Source organism: Rhipicephalus sanguineus, chromosome 11 (assembly GCF_013339695.2).
Source record: "Rhipicephalus sanguineus isolate Rsan-2018 chromosome 11, BIME_Rsan_1.4, whole genome shotgun sequence".
In the NCBI taxonomy this organism is placed as follows: Eukaryota; Metazoa; Arthropoda; class Arachnida; order Ixodida; family Ixodidae; genus Rhipicephalus; species Rhipicephalus sanguineus.
Genome location: NC_051186.1, coordinates 4937089 through 4956484, shown reverse-complemented (window position 1 = coordinate 4956484; position 19396 = coordinate 4937089). Strand labels below are relative to the sequence as shown.

The 19396-nt window shown below is 46.5% G+C and overlaps 2 long non-coding RNA genes across 2 annotated transcripts in view; one reads left to right on the top strand and one right to left on the bottom strand.

The window, feature by feature from the left end:
* LOC119373249 (uncharacterized) overlaps nucleotides 1-19396 on the bottom strand; it is a 189226-nt gene that overhangs the window by 158487 nt on the left and 11343 nt on the right. The window lies entirely within an intron of this gene.
* On the top strand, nucleotides 274-9770 carry LOC119374443 (uncharacterized). Its single transcript, XR_005180179.2, has 3 exons — nucleotides 274-404; nucleotides 4000-4111; nucleotides 9550-9770. It is a non-coding gene; the product is annotated as an uncharacterized LOC119374443 (long non-coding RNA).

The window sequence follows — 19396 nt, the reverse complement described above, 5'->3', positions numbered from 1 at the left end:
CTTTAAAAATGATGGCGCGTGCACATGGTTTGTAGTGTGAAGCAGCTGCCGCGTGCATCGATAGTGTGTAAGCAAATGCTGTGTACTTCAATGTATGTCGGACATCTGACAAGCAACCAAAAGCAAGCGTGTGCAGTTTAATGCCGTATGCTGAAGGTTGCTGACGTTCGGCGTAACCTTTGTACATGTCGAACACGTATTCACTGCTGGCCTTTTGAAAACCGATATAGTACATCTTCATACCGACAACCGCTCTTGCACTTTGCAGGGAGTGCGTTTCATCATGGCAGCTTCATTCTCTGTACTTGCTTTGTGCGCTGCAATTAGCTTGTCTTTCTTCAATTCTTCGATAGTGTGCGGTCAGAAGATTACTACTGTAAACAACGTTACTGTCACGCCCCAAGGTACGTTCAGTATGAAACTGCCTAGTGGCGCATCATGTTGAACGCAGTGAGAGAAATATTCCACGTTGTCTAGAAGTACACGTTTCTGGGCTAGTCGATTCATGTTCAAGTACATCCACAGAACTATGGCTGTTTTTACGCAAGGAAATAACGAGGGAAGGGGTACAGGGGAGCGCAAACATTCGACTGTTTATTTAAGAGATAGGGCAACGAAATATATAGGCACAGATATGCGCAGCAAGCTAGGCACACATCGAGCGCATACCACCCTAGTCAGAACCTGTGATCTATGAACTTGCTCTCTGCCTGCTAGAGAGACAATGAAGTGTCACTGATACTTATGGAACCTCGTGCTTTTATATCAAATGCCTCCAACAATTCTCGAGCCGTGGTGTCCCCGCTTCTACCCAGAACCTGAATCTTATTGACGCACGGCTCACACTAATGTGAACTGCAGTGGGTCGCCAAATGTGCCCAATCTTTACTTTTTAATGACAGATCGTATACCCGCGCACGGTCATTCACGTACCTTCCCGTCTAGCTGACATACGTCCTGCCGCAAGGTAGCGGAAATTCATAAACAACACCGGTGGCACAATTTGTGTACGACTTGGCGTGCTTCTTGGCGCAACCACATTTATTGCTCCCATCAGATATGATACGTGGGCATAGCTGAGACAGCGTCCGCGACGCAGGAAAAAACAATCGGCACGCCGTATCTGTTAGCAACCTTTTTTTTTTAGGTTAGGTGCCACTCGGTGCCTATACGGTACGACCTCAGGTCTCACCGTTCTCAGCTCTTGCTCTACCCCAGAACTGTGGTGTTCACTCTTGAACTTCTGGAGGAGCGACTCGGCGACGGCTATATTGAGTGTGCGAGGGAAATCACCAAGTGGATCGTTTGTCCTGGGCTATACTATACATAGCATAGTCATGTGTAGTATAGTAGTTTTGCCTATGCTTTCTCTTAGAGCATTTTGAGCTCGCCGGTTTAGATGATTTTACTTAGTTCAATATGATATTACAACCGCCCAGAAGACATTGCAGTAGGTAGGATGTAACGCAGCGAGGAAAACGCGAATAATGATTACTGACTTAACACGCCAAGAGTAAACACGCCAAAGTCGACACAATAGTACTGTAGTGGGGCCGTTAGAATGAAAAAAAAAAAAAATGGCAGATTCACACTTGTGGTGCCAGACTGAAGGAAGCGCGGAGTTGGGTGGCCTTTCTTGTTTCTCTTTATGTTTTCTTTCTTCTCTTTCTCTCTGCTTCCTGTATCTGCATTTTGTACCTATTGCTTTCAATGTCTCCCTTTCTGTCTCTCTTTGTTTTTCTTTCTTCGCTTTCGTTGTCTCTCTGCCTCATTCTCTGTCTTTCTTTAGTTCACTCTTTCTTTCTCTTTCTCTCTCTCTCTGTTTGTTTGTGACTCTCTCTTTAATTCTCTTTTTATCTTTCTCCTCGCTCTCAGTATTTTTGTCTTTTTCATGTATCTTTCTTTCTTTATTTCTCTGTGTCTTTCACGGTCTTTCTTTCTTCTGTCTTTTTTCTCTTTATTTCTCTGTATTTTTCTCTTTCTTTGTATCGCTTTCTTACTCTGTCTCTCGTTCCTTCATTCAATCTCTTTCTTTCTGTCTTTCTATTTCACGTGCTTCATGTCCGCCACTTCGCCGAGCGGAGCTTTCGTTTAGCACTCGCACCTGCTGCACGTACTCGATAGTGGGGCTTGCCTCCTAATTCCTGTGGCGCATAGCCACCTGTGGTTTTCTGCGGACACCAAAGTTTTTACGACCGGCTTCAACATGCTCCGCTCTTAAAAGCGTAATAATGGTTACAAAGTGAACACAGCAAGAGCAAGCAAATCCAGCCTTATCACTCGTGGCCGTGTTAGCTTATGCAGAAAATTCTAAAATAATCTGGAAGGTTCTCAGACATTCGGCCGTGGTTTGCGCAAGGCAGTGGTTACACGTGTACCGGGCCGGTTACATAAAAATAGAAAAAGATGTATATATACACGCGGTGGCCGGTGAACGGTTCTCGAAAACTTGCTAGCCGACGCTGCCTGCGTCGGCGTTGTCTCTCGCGGGCAAGGGCGCGTACTGCTTCCTTGGGATCTGGTAGTTCAGCGTTCATTACAGAAAGCGCGTTTTCGCTCTGTCTCGCCACGCGACGGGCGCTGAGGCGATGGCGCCCTCTCCTGCGCTCAAGCAAATGGATCGTACCGACAGCAGACGACGACGCATGATGCACGCCGACACGCCGAGACACTAAGTTGTTTCGCCCCTGAGAACCGACTGCTCGCGCTGCACGACCGGTGACCGGCCACCTCGTATATATAGGCACTCGATCTTGACCTGCAATGTAGTGCCTCTGGGAGATTTCTCTTGTACGTAGTTGAAAAATAAAGATTCGCAGTGCGCACGTAAACTAAAAGCGGACTGCGCGTCTCTGTGTCTAATCTTTCTTGTGTCTCTCGTTGCCCATTAGCAGTTATTTTGCTGTGCGAAACATCGGCGCCCAATGCGTGCTTCGCCCCTTCACAGGTTTCACGTTAGTGGAGCTCAAAAACACCCTTCCCTACATGCTTCGCCCCACCCCATTTTTTCTTCTGTTCGAAATGAATGAAAGCAAAAGATAACATCGCACAGAAATGGAGCCTATGATTTCATGTCAAAAAGAACGTGGTTGACTGCGGAATCGTGAAGTATTTAATTACACGCTAACTGTAATTACTTACTGAAATTCACGCACAACAACACATCACTTCATTTTCATTCTTGTAATGTAATATTGAGTGCCTTAGATATATGTTATGTGAATTTGACACATTCATAGAGAGTGCATCATAATTCGTGCCTGAAGGTGATATTGTCAAGTTAGACGACAACAGGCGGCACAGAGGTGAAGGATCGGAATGTTTGTGCAGCATTGTTCAAGCGGTGATGCATGCTCACAAACTCAAGCAAGCAGAATGGGGTAGTAAATACTGTCTCCAGATTGTAGTGGCTTCGGCAGAAAGTTCAGGATAGGGTAACATATGTTCGTTATGTTTAAAGCTGTATTTCGGTAGAAGAAGTCGCAATGCCTTCTAAGGCAGACGGCAGATTTCTTTCGAACTATTTTCCTTTAACTGGAGGAGTTCATCAGATAACGGCGAAGACAATAATAACTTTATCCAGAAAACTCTAAATTTTAAGATATGGTAAAGGTGCTTCAACCGGTGTTAGAAAAAAACGACTGAATAGCGTCTTCTTTGAATGGAACTTAATACGTCATTATGGTTACAGACCTCAGTGAGACCCAATAAAGTATTACTTAAATTTTCTCCTCATCCATCGTTTCTCACATTAGCGCAAATGAACTACGCCACGCGGAGCTATTAGCGCAGTGGCTTCTTCTTGAGTAGCATTATTCACAGGTCACGGTAAGTATTGTTCTGGTTCTGCGTTTTGCATTTCACACATTCCGGGTACCTTTGCCTAAGTGGCACAAAGTTATACCCTTCCAGTGGTACATCCAAATTATTCAAAAGCTCGCCCAAAACAAAATGCCCTGCATACATTTTGACACTTTTCTGAAAGCTAATCTTTTTCAGGTCAATGTCATTATAACGGAACGTACTACCCCAAAGGCAATTTCAGTACATGGACTCCGAAGTGTTATATGGCCTTATGTAAAAAAACGAAGAAAATCCTGCTAATTGTAGAGTAAGCGGCCATCTGATTGCGCAATCTTTATTTATTACTTCCGCCAAGTTCTGTACAATGTTACTGTTTAGTAAACAATGCTCTGCGGAGGTGGTTCGTGTGTCAAGTCAATAATTTAAAATTTAATTGACGAGTTTTTGTGAATTAGTCGCAACAGGATCATTTTAACTGTGGCGAAGTATTTCCGCCTCGACGTGGAGTTCGTGTGCGAAAACGACAGGAGCCTTACTGTCATAGGATTTTTATGAAAAATCTATATTGTCTAAAAAAACACCCTGCATGTTACCGCGCTATTGGTATCGCTCCCACAGAGCTAAAAGACATTAAGAATGTACCGAGTACCATCCGGACCTTTGTATAATACTCTATCAATGTGACAGCCTTATGTGCCTCACCATTCAGTCGCGCTTGAAAAAATAAACTCCCTCGGTGTCAACTGGAATGGTGCAAAAAGTCATGTGCCCGTTATGCTCTATTTTCCTCACACATGTTCTACCTTCCGCACTCAACATCGGGAAGGTAACACATGTGTGAGGAGAGCAGAGGTGACCTCAATGCAACTTGTACATAAATTCGCGTGTCCTCTCTACGGTGATATTTGACAGTATATGTGAGGAGATTAGGCGCGGACGCGTCTCAACAGGTGTTTGTGGAACGATCCCCTAGCGCAGCAGATGTAATAGAGTGCTACCTCGAAGCACTGCCGGCTGCTTGGGGAGTGTGAAAAAGAGGCGTTCACGTGGCTCGTCCTGAGAGCCTATGGAAAACGCTGAGCCAGGGCCTAGTGGTTTGTGTGGTAGGCTGAAGACGCATACAACGCTAAATGAGACTTAACAAGCCTCCGCTAAGATCAACGCATTCGAGTCTTAGCGATAATATGAGAGACAGTTTTTTTCGTAATAATACAAAGCGTGTAAATGCTTCGTGCTATTAAGACGCCCTGTATAACCTGTATATATTATATGTCATTGTACTTGCCATTTATTCATGACTAACTTCATGTACCCCACTGCTAAAATCACCAAATGGTGATTGCAGTATCAGTAAATAAAAAAAAATAAATAAAAGGCTTCACGATAGCATTCACGGGCAGCGGTTGCTTGCCCGTGAATGGCAGCGCCGCTCAAGGGCAGGTGATTCGCCGTTCCGCACTTCGTACAGCTTTAACATTGAGTGTAACTGCATACGTGTTTCTTACGGCTTTGAAGGTCACGTGACGCATAAAATATTGCGGTAGAGCCCACGTCACACTGACTCTTGAAGTTCATGTCACTATCATTGAATCATTGTGTGAACACGTCGTACTGATGTTATGCAGATTTATTTGCTGCTGGTAATGAACAGAGCACAACATGTATGATAACCGCATCGTTGACCGTACATGCCGCAGCGCCCCAATTGAAGACAGCACCCACGCCTTTGCAGGCTCAAAACTATGCTAAACCTGCTCTCAATACTGTAGTTGGTTCTGCCCTGCTTGCCGTCCTGCTAGGATTGATGTAAACATCACCGACAGTGTGATGGCGCCTTTCTTTCTTCATAAAGAAATCAGGTTAACAGCAATATCACAGTTATACGTCGCAGCTCCGCACTCATGTAAATCATGCCGTACGTGACATGTCACAATTTTCATGCACGGCACGAAAACTATGTCGTACCTGTCATTTATGTTCGTCATACAGTCACATTGCGCAGTACCAATTTCGGTGTATATCAAGCTAGCGAAACGGCCGCAAGCTCAATACGATTGTGACATGTCAGTCATGCTACACATGATATGCGTTTGATTATTTTCATGTTACCACCTGTCATTTACGTTCGTCATACAGTCACGTTACGCAATGCCAATTTTGGTGTATATCAAGCGAGCGAACCGGCCGCGAGCGCACCATGAGCATGGCATATAAATCATGCTATAAATGAAATGCATATCATCACTGTCATGTTACCATCTGTCATTTATGTTCCTCGTACAGTCACGTCGCGAAATACTACTCTTGGTGTATGTCAAGCTAGCGAACCGGCCGCGAACGCACCATGAGCGCGGCATGTAAGTCATGTAGTACATGACATGCATATCATGGATGTGATGTCACCACTTATCACTTATCTTCGTCGTAGACTCTTCTCACGCCATACCAATTTTGGTGGGTGTCAAGTTCTCGAAATGGCCGCAAGAGCACCAAGACCTTGGAATGTAAATCATGCATATCATGATTTTCAAGTTATGTCCTGTCATTCATGTTTGTCATACAGTCATGTTATGCCACACCGATTTTGGTATACATCCCATTAACGAAACGGCCAGGAGAGCACAGTTTCGTAGACAAATAGATAGATAGATAGATAGATAGATAGATAGATAGATAGATAGATAGATAGATAGATAGATAGATAGATAGATAGATAGATAGATAGATAGATAGATAGATAGATAGATAGATAGATGCGCTCAAAGTCGCAGATGTTGGCTAAGAAAGGCTTCACAACATTTAATATTTCCTACCAGCCGCTGTTTCTATCAGCCACAACACGTCCATACGTACGCTCCGTGTGTGCACATGCTGAGCGCGCTTAGCCTTAAACGTGGCGGAATGCACATAGCGGCCGTAAGATGGCCGCAGATGTTGCATAAGGTCTATAAGGAGGCCGTCCACCGATGGCGCACAGTGCGCTTGCTCAGAATAAAAGCTAATTCTCGTTTCCTTTTGACTGATGGGTGGCAGGATATCGCAGCGAATCCTTTGGAGTTGTTTGGTCTCTCGCAATTCAGTGAGAGAGGAGACGTGAGAGGGAAATAATCCTAGCAATTACACAGGAATTGTGGCACTGGCATACACAAGCAGGCACATGCAGGCACAAGTAGACCTTCCTATTCAGCACTCGGCATTGTTCTGGGACGCACACGGGTTGTTGGCAGAAATGCGAGATCGGTCTACAGCTTTGTCGCTTATTATATTGACCCACGTCTAAGAGCGACAAACTTTAAAAAAAATGTTCCAACAGGATATCTTCGTAGAGCGAGCGTTTCGACAAGTGGGCTTTCCCGGTCAATGCAGCAACTGCCTTCCTTATCACCGTGTATGTTTACACTCTTCCCGATGGCAAAAGTGGAGTAGCAGAAGAGAAAGGATGTGTAAATTGAGAGGAGAGAAAGAGGCTATATCAATGGGTCGGCGCGTTGAATGGGGAGTAAGGTGCAAATGAATAATGAAAAGAAAGGCTGAAGGTTGGTCGAGTTGGTGGTACACAATAGGAAAAACGGCGCGCGAACGAACGGGACGAAGACAGGTAACGCACCACAAACGCTGTGTCGTGTTAAGCCAACGAAACAAAATGGATAGAGGTACCCGGCATGCGTACAGTGTTGTACGCGTCCAAAGGTAGAGTAAGGGAGGCGGCATTTCGATGAGTCATGCATCGGCATGTGCTCCGCAAAATGTGGGGATTGCATCTAGCCAATAAATGCATCATACGTGAGCATCAACTCTAGCGAAATTCGTGGCCAGAAGGGTCTAGAATTGTCAGAGAAAAAGCTTAAGTGTTAGTGGTTGTCCTTGTGTACTTTTTACTGAAGTACATAGTGTTTGAGCTCATCGAGGTTCGCACGTGCCCTAATAATGCTGTTATGCCGCTGCGTTCGGTAACTTGCTCGCTGGGTCCGCGCGACGTCCGTTTAGCGTTGCAGTAATTGGTCTCCTGTCTCGCCATTGTAGTGCTTGTGACGAAGTGAACATTCGAGCATATAATTGACGTTCCAACTAGTACAGCTAAAGCCAGCTGTTATATGATGGGCGCAATCGCTTGCGGTGCTTTTAATTAGAACGTCATTTTGAGGCTGTATAGGAGGAGCACAAGTTGAATAGTACTCGGTGCAATGAAGGTTTACTTTTATTGCGATAGCAATAACATGGACAGTCTTGGCTGGATTTTGCCGTCGCCGTCGCCATGCACCGTATATGTATAAGTATGTACACACACACACACACACACACGCACACATATATATATATATATATATATATATATATATATATATATATATATACATATATATAAAAGCCCCAAAGAATGATAATTCAACAAAGTGCTTCCGAAGCGCGGAATCGAACCAGGGACTTCTTGCTCCGCAGCGAGCGGCGCTAACCACTACGCCACGAAACGCCGATCCTTCACATAGCTAACGGCGAGCGTTATATACACACCCTTTACCGCTGGACGGACTCGGAGATGGCAGGCGCTTGTAAGGGTTTCTTTATTACCAGCGAGATGGCGCTAGGAGCGCGACGGGCGCATTTAAAAGTCTTTGGCGAGCTCGCTCGCTTCTTATATTTACGCAGGAAGGACCTTGCCCTTCCGCTGTCTGCTCGCGCGGTTTTCTCGTGGTGATGTTTCAAGCTTTCGCCGTGATGTCCGCGCTCATGTTACGGAGCGTACGAAAGGAACTCGAGCTCAAGGGACGCCGCTAAACGAACAAACAGAAGATGAGTGCGAACTATCAAGTGTCACAGCTCGACACATGAAGCACGCTACTTTCCTTCGCTGCTTCGGCCGCCTTTGCAACAGGAGTGCTGTTCAAACTGAAAGTATCTATTGGCGAGCCTCAATTCGTATAGTATTAGTTTCTTGCTATCGCATTCATTGCTTCGCCCTTGCGGCGAAACTGTGACTTTTTTCTGCACGCGCTAACATATATTTGAGGATTCTGTGGTGGAGATACCTGACTCTTGGTATTTCAGCAAATGCTTTTATGAGGCGCTCGTTCCTTGCTATTATTCATAATACTTACCGAAAATATTATTTCTGTTTGGGGGCGCATTGAACTGCTGCGTTATAAACGCTCAAGTCCGGACGGAATGTTTTAGGGTGTCTTCTGGCTAGTGCTGATTTCGTATGAAATTTAGGCGCTTCTTTGTAGGCCTTCTTTAGCGCGTCGTGCGGGAAATTTATTTCAACTAATTGTTTCCTTCATATTTCATAAGTGATGCACGCGGTCATCTTCGTCACTACGGATCCCTCTTATGACCTCGCCTGTTTACCTTTATGCGACAAACTATATAAATGCTTTTTTAGGGACAGTAGCCGCATTCTGGTTATGTACACCAAACAAGGTAACGCCGTTTCACCACATTGATTACGCCTTTCAGAAAAGTGCTCTGCTTGGATGTTGCAGTCAGCAGTATTCTCTGTCTAACCCTAATTTTCTGTCAGGTAACAGATCAGTCAAGTGATTCGGAGCCGAAGTCTTTTCGCAATCGCGCTCAGTATGGTGCGTCGGCTGGTACCACAGCAGTTTCTGCAGCTGCCGTTCGAACGGTTGTCAGCCGCAGCAGCTCTTTACCGTATGAGTGAGAAAACTCAATTTAAGCAATCCTGAACGTGCGTTGTTGCATAGCTAACATACATATGCATATGCAAAAATTAACGTTCAATTTCAGATGCGATGCCAAGCCAATCGACGGCTGTCATTTGCCGGAAGTTCCACAGGATGGATACCCAGCATGTTGCGTTGAACCGGTGTGCTGAGTAACAAGAATGAACTCTTCAATGATAAAGCATGTAGAGGTGACCAAAATGACATTTTTCATCTTGACTAACCACATCACAATTAGCGACAACGAGTAGTGTTCGTAAATAAAGTTGTCGATCCGCGTGTATATTCTTCGTGTGTTTTCCAATATCTTCCTTTGGTTACTGTAAAATGCTAGGCCTAATTTAGTCAGAACACTTCATATCGCTTCTACCATTCATTGAAGCACCACCCTTGTATGCACGAGGAGTAACTTAATTAATGTGTTTAAGTCGAAGCCAGAGGGTTCTTGGACTAGGGAGCCCTCCCATCTCGGGTGATCCCGGGCACCGTTCGGAACACTGTTTCGAAAATGAAGATTTATTTCTCTCTCTCCCGTGCTTTTTACGGCAGAGAAAAGGCTTGCAGATTAGGTGCCATAGAAGATGGACGTAGTTTGAGAACCGAGAATCCACACTTCAAACCTGGGATAATTTTTGTACGACGTTTCTAAACACATTCACGAGTGTCGTCCGCAAGGAAAGGGCCATAGCTATGCTATGAAGACACTCGTTGAGCTGGCCAATGAAAACATCACTATCTACAGGGAGGAGATGGCCCGCTTGATTCGAAACGCTGGCCCAGTGTGACCGAAGAAAAGAACTTTCCGCGGAATTGATCCGCAACCTGATGAAGACGGTCACAGAATTCGCTTCCGAGGCTTCAATCGAGGAGACGCTTAGGATGCGGACGCGGCAATAAAACCGCAGTGCAATAAAAGTGCCGAAGCCCTGGCTCAGGCGGTGATGCCCTGCCTGACATGATCAGAGCAGCCATGCGTGAAGACCTGCGCGAGGTGTTTCCTGGGTCGGATCCCCGGGTGCAATTAATAGCCGACATCGTTCGCGAGGAACTCCAGAAGTCTCTGGGAGTTGCTGCACCACCGCGACCTCAACCGGAAGCCATGTGATATGCTGCTGCCGCGCGCCGTAGTGTTGCCATTGGGCACAAGTGTTAATTCCTCGCGCCGTCACAGCTCAGTCTCTTGACGTCGCCGCCACATCCGACGCCATTCTGCCCGCCTGTAAGCCACGCTACGCCGCACCAAAGAGCGACGTTTGTCACGCCACCGATCACTGTCCGCTTTGCTACCACAGGAGAGAAGCCGGCCACACCTATCGCCGCTGTCACTAACGCGAGATGGGTCTGCGAGGCTTTGCCGTCGATAGCCATGTCGATAGCCAGGTGAACAGCCACGGGACATCGACTTCGAGGGCCGTCGCGTTAACCATCACCTGGACGCTACCATTCACCGCAAATCCCGCAGTAGAGCGGCCCTATTCGGGGCCGTTCCTACATCCGGAAAACTAAAAGCAGTGGCCGATGGAGGTGCGGTTGCTGTTTTCTGTCGCAATACTGAAGATTCCGCCACCGACGACGAAATTTTAAGTACGCTCCGCAAACCAAACAAAGTCCTGGCGTTGAACCTCCACGGCCAAAATGTAATGACTGACGAAAAGGGGCCACCGTTCATAATAATGTTTTTTTTTATTCATTCATTCGCTGTCTGATGGTCTTCACGGCTTGGAACCGGCTGGAATTTTTGAGCGGCTGTGGGCAAGATACAATAAGCACTTATGAAATTCTTGACGTTTCAGTGCAGAGTATACAAAATTAGAATATTGGCGCTAATTTTATATTAATATTAATAATTTATTTGGGTGCACAAGCACAATGGAATACAGAGGAAAGGAAGAACGAAACGGAAAATAGGAAAGTAAGCAAATAACACAGACGGGGACAAAGAGGAGTACTATCCAACCTGTGACGGAGGAATGAATCATAGTAAAGTTTGCAACCGAACAAATTCTCATTTTAATTGCTTTATTCAGGTGCACGTTAAAAAAGCGCCGGCTGTGGAAATTTTCGGAACCCTCCATTACGGCGTGCCTCCGAAAAATGTGTTGGATTTGGCACGTAAAACCCCAGTAATTATATCGTTTAACTTCCAAACATGTGATTGATTAGCACAGGTTGCGCCTATACCTATTGAAACAGACACGTTTGTTTCGTAGTCTACTGTGATTACATGCACGGCGCCCATCGTTTAGCGCATTCTGGAACTTACGTGAGCCCCTGGAATTGCGCGAGAGTGTACGATGACACACCTATTTAAGGCACGGCGCTTCACCGTAGATGAGGTTTCCGATCGCCGACGATAGTGCTCGACTCTACCATAGTACTGTGGGCGCTACTTGCTTGGCTGGGCAAAAGTTCGCTTTATAAAAAGCCCAATATTTACCAGTTTGATTCCTGCGTTCTCACCCTCACGCCTACATAAAATGTAGTGACACCCCTGGCAAGCCTTAAACAAAGTCCGCGCCGTCAATAAGGCACCTGGGCCATTCCGGATCATAAAAGTAGTCGCAGGTTCAAGAACTGCAACCAAAATATCGCTATGCAATCGGCCAACATCCATGACGATGAAGGCGAAAGCCCAGTGGTGCTCGCTGCGTCTCATGGGGCAGTGCTGATGCAACAGTTCAGGGAGCCGCCGCTTTTCCGAGGGTCACCATGTGACGGCCCGGAAAACGGGCTGTAAAATACGACGAGGGCTGCTATGCAGGGTGGCCTGAGCTTCTAGGGAACACTAGTTTGCCCCGAGCAAGTGCGACGGCGGTCATGATAGGAAGACTGTGCGGAGCGTGCGATAGCAGCGTTGATAAAAGCGGCTACAAGAACGAGCATGGCGTCACAAGCGCATGTGTGGCATTTGTGGTGGTTTTCAAAGGAACACCGCGTGCGAACGCGTCAGCGCCGGCACTCAGTCAACATTTCAACAGTGCAGCGACGTCAGCGTGATTGTCGCGCTATTATTTCGCCAACTGAACATCGCGCCTCCCACAGGCGCGTTCGTGGGAGTTTGCCCTCTTTCGGGCAAGTTTTAGGGGCGAAGCTCCTCTTAGACTAACCTTGTCACGTCCCCGTTGTCTGGCGTAACCACCATTGCAAACTGCCCACTCCTTCGTCTTTGCAAACATCCCACTACGACCCATCACCGATCCTTTGCAAACTGCCCACTCCTTCGTCTTTGCAAACATCCCACTACGATACATCACCGATCCCTTACTTCACCGACCATAAAGCCGTTATAATGAAGGGGGAACGGAAGCCAACTTTGCAAACTGCCCACTACTTCGTCTTTGCAAACATCCCACTACGACACATGACCGATCCATCACTTCACCGACCATAAAGCCGTTATAATGAAGGGGGAACGGAAGCTACCACTTACGATTTATAAAATTTCTTGTATAAATATATACAGTGTTTGTTACGTCTTTGATGATGTACTGGGCTATAGATTGGATTACTGCTGGGCGAAACCACTGAAGAGTTCACGGTGTAACCATGATTGCTTCAGGAGCTTCACCAAGCTCTTCATCATTCACCCGTGGATATGCTGTGAATTTTTTTCGTTATATCTACAGCATGGAAATTTCCACTCTCGAAGGCAATAAAGGCGCGCACGCAGCACTCTGATGCAGCCCGTGTCGCTTTTTTTTAATATTACACGTAAATGAATGGACAGGTTACTGCTACTTACATTACACGTCTGAAGATTTTCTTCAGTAACGAATCTGTAGGAAAAAATGTCTCCACAAACAAATAAATAGAATAATTTCTCGCTCCAAATGCCACCAGGGGCGCTTGTTTCATGGCTGTGAGCGATACTTCGTGAGTGCGGTGAAATTGAATGGGAGACATCCTAGCCGCGTAACGATATAAGCTTTAGTTTTTCGTCCTTGCGCATAGCCTGTGCGATAAAGCTCACAGATGAATCGTACCGCTCGCTCGTGTTCCGGCGTGAGCACTGCTTCGCGCCAAGCGCAAACGCTGTGGGCGGACCCGATATTCACCGCGGGCGTCTCAAACTGACTAACGCGCAATCTGTGGTACAAACTCGTTGATTCTGAAAACGCTCCAGCTCAACTCGTGACTGTCATAGTGCCGGTGTACCTGTCAAGCGTTTCATGCGGTGGACGCTAAGCAGCAGCTTCTTTGCATATAAAATAATTCGGTCCGCTTGCACTAGCTACTTGTGCAAGACTGGAGCCACCGGACGAGCTCGTGCACCTAGCTTGTTCCAGGTTTTTACGTGGCTCGTCTACTCATCTGCTCGGTCTGCTTCGGAGTGAAGACCACTTCAGCTAGGCCTCAATATGGGTGGTAATAATTAGCTAGGTCTTAATTAACACATAGAATAGCTGGGTCTTCATTGGTACTGTTTTAATAAACACGGCACTAATTACTTAAATTTTAATTACAGAGATCCTAATTAGTACAGAGCGAATTAGTATCAACCGTCGTTAACTAGCGTACCCATAATTAGCGTCGCGTTAATTAGCATCATCTTTATTACATCACTGTTAGCTTTACACGGCTTCATTAGCATGATTTTACTAGGATGTGGTCTAATTAGCTCGGTCTTAGCATGAGTTCGCTCTATGAGCTTGGTCATAGCATATCCTGACTTAATTAGCTAGGTATACCGGGAAGCCAATTAGCTAATCAGTGGAGTGCACGTGCTCGAGGAGTGAGCAGACGATGAATAAGAGGACGAAGAGGGCGCGCACCGGCCGAGCAACGCGCTAGAATGTACAGGCCGATCATGATGCTACGCACGTGGTCTCGCGATGAGCTTCGGCCGCGGGATTGTAAGGCGCTCGGACGGAGCTAATCTCAGAGGCCGCGGTGCTGATCATTCTAAAGAATACTTAGTGCAGACATTAAACGCTTCAAAAGGAATTTAAACAACGCGTGCCTCTAAAAAATATAGTTAACAAACGTTTTTGACACTGTTCTTGCATGCGTGCACTTCTGCACTCAGTAGAACGACAAAGAAATACTGCTACTGTACGGAGAGACGTCGGTAAGCCTTACAAGTGCCCTTGTAACCCTGATGCCACCTCTTAATTCTGCCATAAGCTCTGCCGCTGTTGCCACGGCGTATCAGTCCAGTTTCACTAAAGTGAGATATTGCGACGTCCTTAGGAAACATGAGTAACTACGTGCCTGCAGTTGGAGGCGGCTGCAGCGTTACATAATTCCTAGGCGCCCTTCTGTGTAAACATTGAGAGCGCTAATATATGTTGTTAGCGCGGTTTAAAACAGACAGGAAGTCTAAATTCAAGGTTGCCTGCCGAAGCCGCAGAATTTAGCTCTTTCTTATGTTTGGTGGTCCCTAAACTTATGACTCAGACTGCACAATATGGCGTCAACTCCAAATTGAAAGGAAATGAGTGGCCACAGAAATGTGGTCGAGCAACACGATTATTTTGTCGACCTGAGTCGTCGCACCTAGAGTGAATGTTTTCGGCGATACGATGGGGATCAACGCAGACAGCTTTTTACCCGGAGACGCTTGTATGATCAATCACGAAGAGCACGGAACAAACGTTATGACTAACGAAAGGAGAGGGTTATGCATTTTTGAAGTGGGCAGCGCGAAAATGAGGACACGAGGAGAACTACAAAACAGCACACAGCGCCTGTGTGGTGTGTAGTACTTCTTCTGGCGTCCGCGTGTTCTCACTGCCTATTTAAAAAATGTAACGAATTACAACTGACATAAATGTGAATTCTTCTACAGAAGAGGGTTGATCGGGATTTGCGTCTTTTGTGAGACACATTCTCACAAATGAAGTAGTCAACTAACAATGAAGCTAAACTGAAGTCAATGAATGAACTGACGTCAATGAAGTCAGCTAACAATGAAGCTAAGGAATGTACATGGGACATAACTTGTACGCTTTAACTCTAGTATAGTAATTATGGCATACATGTAAAGGAATGAAAGTCGATGCAAAATCAACTTCCTTCAGGTAGGAACCTAACCTTCGAATATTGCGTCCAATGGGAAAGTGACCGCCGCTGTAGCTCCATCAGTAGAGGAGCGGGCCCGTCATTCACAGGTTGTAGGTTCGGTCCCTACCTGCGGTAAGTTGATTTTTTATTCGCTAATTCCCTTCCCTTTGTGTCTTAATTACTCGAGTACAGTTAAAACATACAAGTAATGTCCCTTATACGTTCCTTAGCTACATTGTCTGTTGGTATCATTAGGTTGTGTGAAACATTATGAATAGTGACACGCCTATTTTATTTTCTTTCTCGTCGTGATGAGACTTCGACACTCTGTGTGTGAACACTTGAGTATGAACCAACTAGCCTGCAAAGAAGTTTTGCTCTAGAGGAGAACGATTTTCGTCCTATTAGTAAATTAACCGTTCACAATGACGAAAACGCTTTTATTTCCCGCAGCCAACGCTTGGTAAGGGACAAACGGCGCTAATTAAAATATTTGTGGCGAAGCCAACTTGGACTTGCCGCACCAACTAGCTGAGGCTTCACATATTTTGAATTCATCTACCGTAGCCTACAGTGTTCTTTATCTGTAAAAATAAAGTGCATTCTATTCTAACGGACTCATCAACTCATAACAACTTTCAGGGTGTTTCCTGAGTGAATGTGTTCAAAATATACAAAAGCACTTGAAAATTCCTAAAGGAGGGCATCTATTTCCCTTCCACCTCAACCCCTAAATGCACACCGTGCCCGTAAAAATGTTCTCCGGCAGGATACACGCGCTCTTATCTACCGTGTGTCTGCTCTCTCCCCTTTCACCTTACTAGGGCGGAGGAAGTCGTGCTTAGGAGGCGTCGGGCAGAGGTGGCCCTTACACCAGCTGTTATCTCAACACGGAACTGGTCGCATTTACCAGTTGGTGCTACATGCCCGTACTGTTCTGTTCCGGTGATGCAAGCAGATGCGTACCACCTTATATGGACATGCCAAGGATTACAGTCGGAACGCTCCCGTCATTTCCTCCAAGCTGGTCTTCTCTACAGTGACACAAACAGTTATGACCGATGGATACATGACAACCCATTCCACAAGACACTTCTTCACTTCATACACAACACCGGCTTAACGGCACACAATTAACACAAATATACACAACAAATAATATACCTAAAGGGCAATAGGTCTATGTCGTAAATAAAAAAAAAGAAAATTTGTAAAGTTACTTGACATTCAACCGTGCTATCAATTGGGACAGGTCGCGCCCAATTCAGAGAAATCAGTCGCGTGTGTTTCTTATGTTGTACTGGGATTGCAAGGACGGCGCGTATAGTTGGGTGTATTCTACACCTTAGGGAAGCACCTGGAACGCACGATGACACACGAATAAAAGGTGGCGCGTTTCTTCAAAGGTGATATGATCGACGACCGACGAAAGTTCTCATTGACATAATTGAGTTCTGAGTGTTGCTTGCTTCGCTGGAGACAAGTTCGCTCAATAAAGACTTCAGCCTTGCATTTGGTCCCTCAAAATTACATCTAATCTCGTGGAGGTGCTTCCCTGTGAATGCACCACATACACTTGACGCGCCGTAGGTGAGGCCTACTACGTGAATAAGACAGCCACGCGATCACGGATCACAGAGCCGGCCGCAAGTTTCAAGGATTGCACCCGAAGTACGGACAACTACTCGGTAAGACAACATCCATGACGTTCAAGACAACAGCCACAATGACAGCCACTGCGTCGCGTTAACCGCTTGTGATGCAAGAGGCCAGGGTGCCACCGATTTTCCGTTGGTCACCATGCGACGACACGAAAGCTAGCTCGTACATACGAGTGGGTCGCTAGCTTTAACAAATGAGACTGTGGCGATAAGCTACCTCAGGAGTATTTATTACTTAGGGACAGAAGCTGGGACCTGTTCCAACAATCTGGAGAACGCGATACAACTTGGGACATCTTTCGTGTACATTCCTGATTCGCTTTTTGAGGATCGTCCGCACAGAAATGGCCGAGGTCCTGCTGGTTCCTGTGGGTTGCACACGAACCAGCACTATGGTATGCACACTATGAATATGACTTGTGTCTTCCCCATGGTTGACCCATGTCGCAGGGGAACGAAATTCGCTTCTTGATGCAAGGATCGAAACGAGAACCGTTTGCCGAACTGGTACGCCACGCTTTCAAGACAGTCAAGGACCTTGTTTTGAGTCCGCAACGACTCAAAAGGTACGAGAAATGCGTACTGTAGTGTTGTGGCTAAGCGGCCCCAACGAAGAAGGAGAAACGCGGCAGCGGGCGGCCGACGGGGACGCCAGCAGGCCACGGGCACGGCATGGCGCGGAACGCCGAAAAACAGAAGCGACTGCCTCAGTCGCTCGTCACAAACTCTGTACAACTTTATTTTACAACTCGCGTCTTAAGCGCCCCTAGCGGCGCATACATTTCATCGTTGCCGAGTGAGGCGCCACTCAGCAACTTCTTAACGAAACCAAAACTAGTACACGCACGCATCAGGATACAACACGTACCAAGATATAAAACGAACGTACGCCTAAGGCCATATACGAGCACGCTCAAGCATCGGCAGCTCACTACCGGCGCGGGATTATTACGGTCAGTCCTGTAACAGCAACTACAATAGCTGTCGTCTTCGTCGAGATCTAAAGTGACTTCTTTCCAACACTTAAGCAAGAACATCCAGCAGCCCATAGTGCCTCCTGAGTCAGCGCAGTCACTGCCGAGAGCTGTGCGCGAAGCTCCTGCTGACCGCAGTCACTCCCCTCATTCGCGATCGCGTCATGATGCTGCGCCGCCGTAATTCCTTCGCCAGACTTTGATGCCGCCACACGACCCGCCTGTCGGCCTGATCTGTACCCCAAGGAAGACCGACACTGGGCGCTGTCCGGACAACAGCCCACTCTGCTACGGGTACGGGGAGGTGGCCACACCTGCCATCGCTGCTAGTACTAAGGGATAGAATTGCGTGGGTTCGATCTCAGCGCCCCGAGTTCACATAGCGGTGAGCGACATAGTAACCACAGCGAAGTGAGTAGTAGTAGCGCGCCTGCGTAATAAGTGTGGCCATAGGTTCGTTGGCAATAGGAAGGTTATACCGACGGCGCCGCAGTCGCGTGTCGCTCTCGTGCTCTACGTCACACTGCCAATATGCTATCAGCTCGGAAAATAGCTTCAGTCCTTTTGGAGATCAGTATGGGAAAAACTAGAACTTACATTGCTCACCCATGAAATATTTTATTGCCATTGCGATTATGTGGACACTCGAGGCAGAATTTTGCGGTCAACGTTATACTCCGTATATAGTCCTAATTCATAACATCACCCATCGCGTCGTTTATTCTATGTGCGAGAGCAAGGCTGTGAATCCTGCAGACAAGCGTGACTCCCGCAGACAGGAAACGCACTGGCCGAGCAGCATCAAGGGGTGCCAGTAAGGGGAACGGGGGTGGGGATGTCGCTTAGGCAGCAACTGCGGATCAAAAAGGCGCTGTCGGAAGCGCTGGTGCGCATGCTCTCTCACCTATGAGTGGACGGTTCATACCGTTGTACGTACTCTGCTTTCACTGCTCATTTCTTGCTGAAGCGACAGACAGCGAAAAATCCGCTTCAATAACTGGATCGGCCGTACTCCCTTGTCCCCTTCAGTCACGAATTATGATGCACTGTCTGCAAATGCATCAAACTTTCATGGCATGATTTCAAGACACTCAGCATTACATTTCAAGAAATAAAATGAAGGAATGTGTTGTTTTGTGTGAGTTACAGTAATTAATGCTAATTAGCGTGTAATTAAATATCTAATTATTCTGCAATCAGTCAGCTTCAATCCTTGCATAAAAGGAATCAGCTATTAGGCCCAAAATGCATGCACAGATCGTTTTTTGGTTGT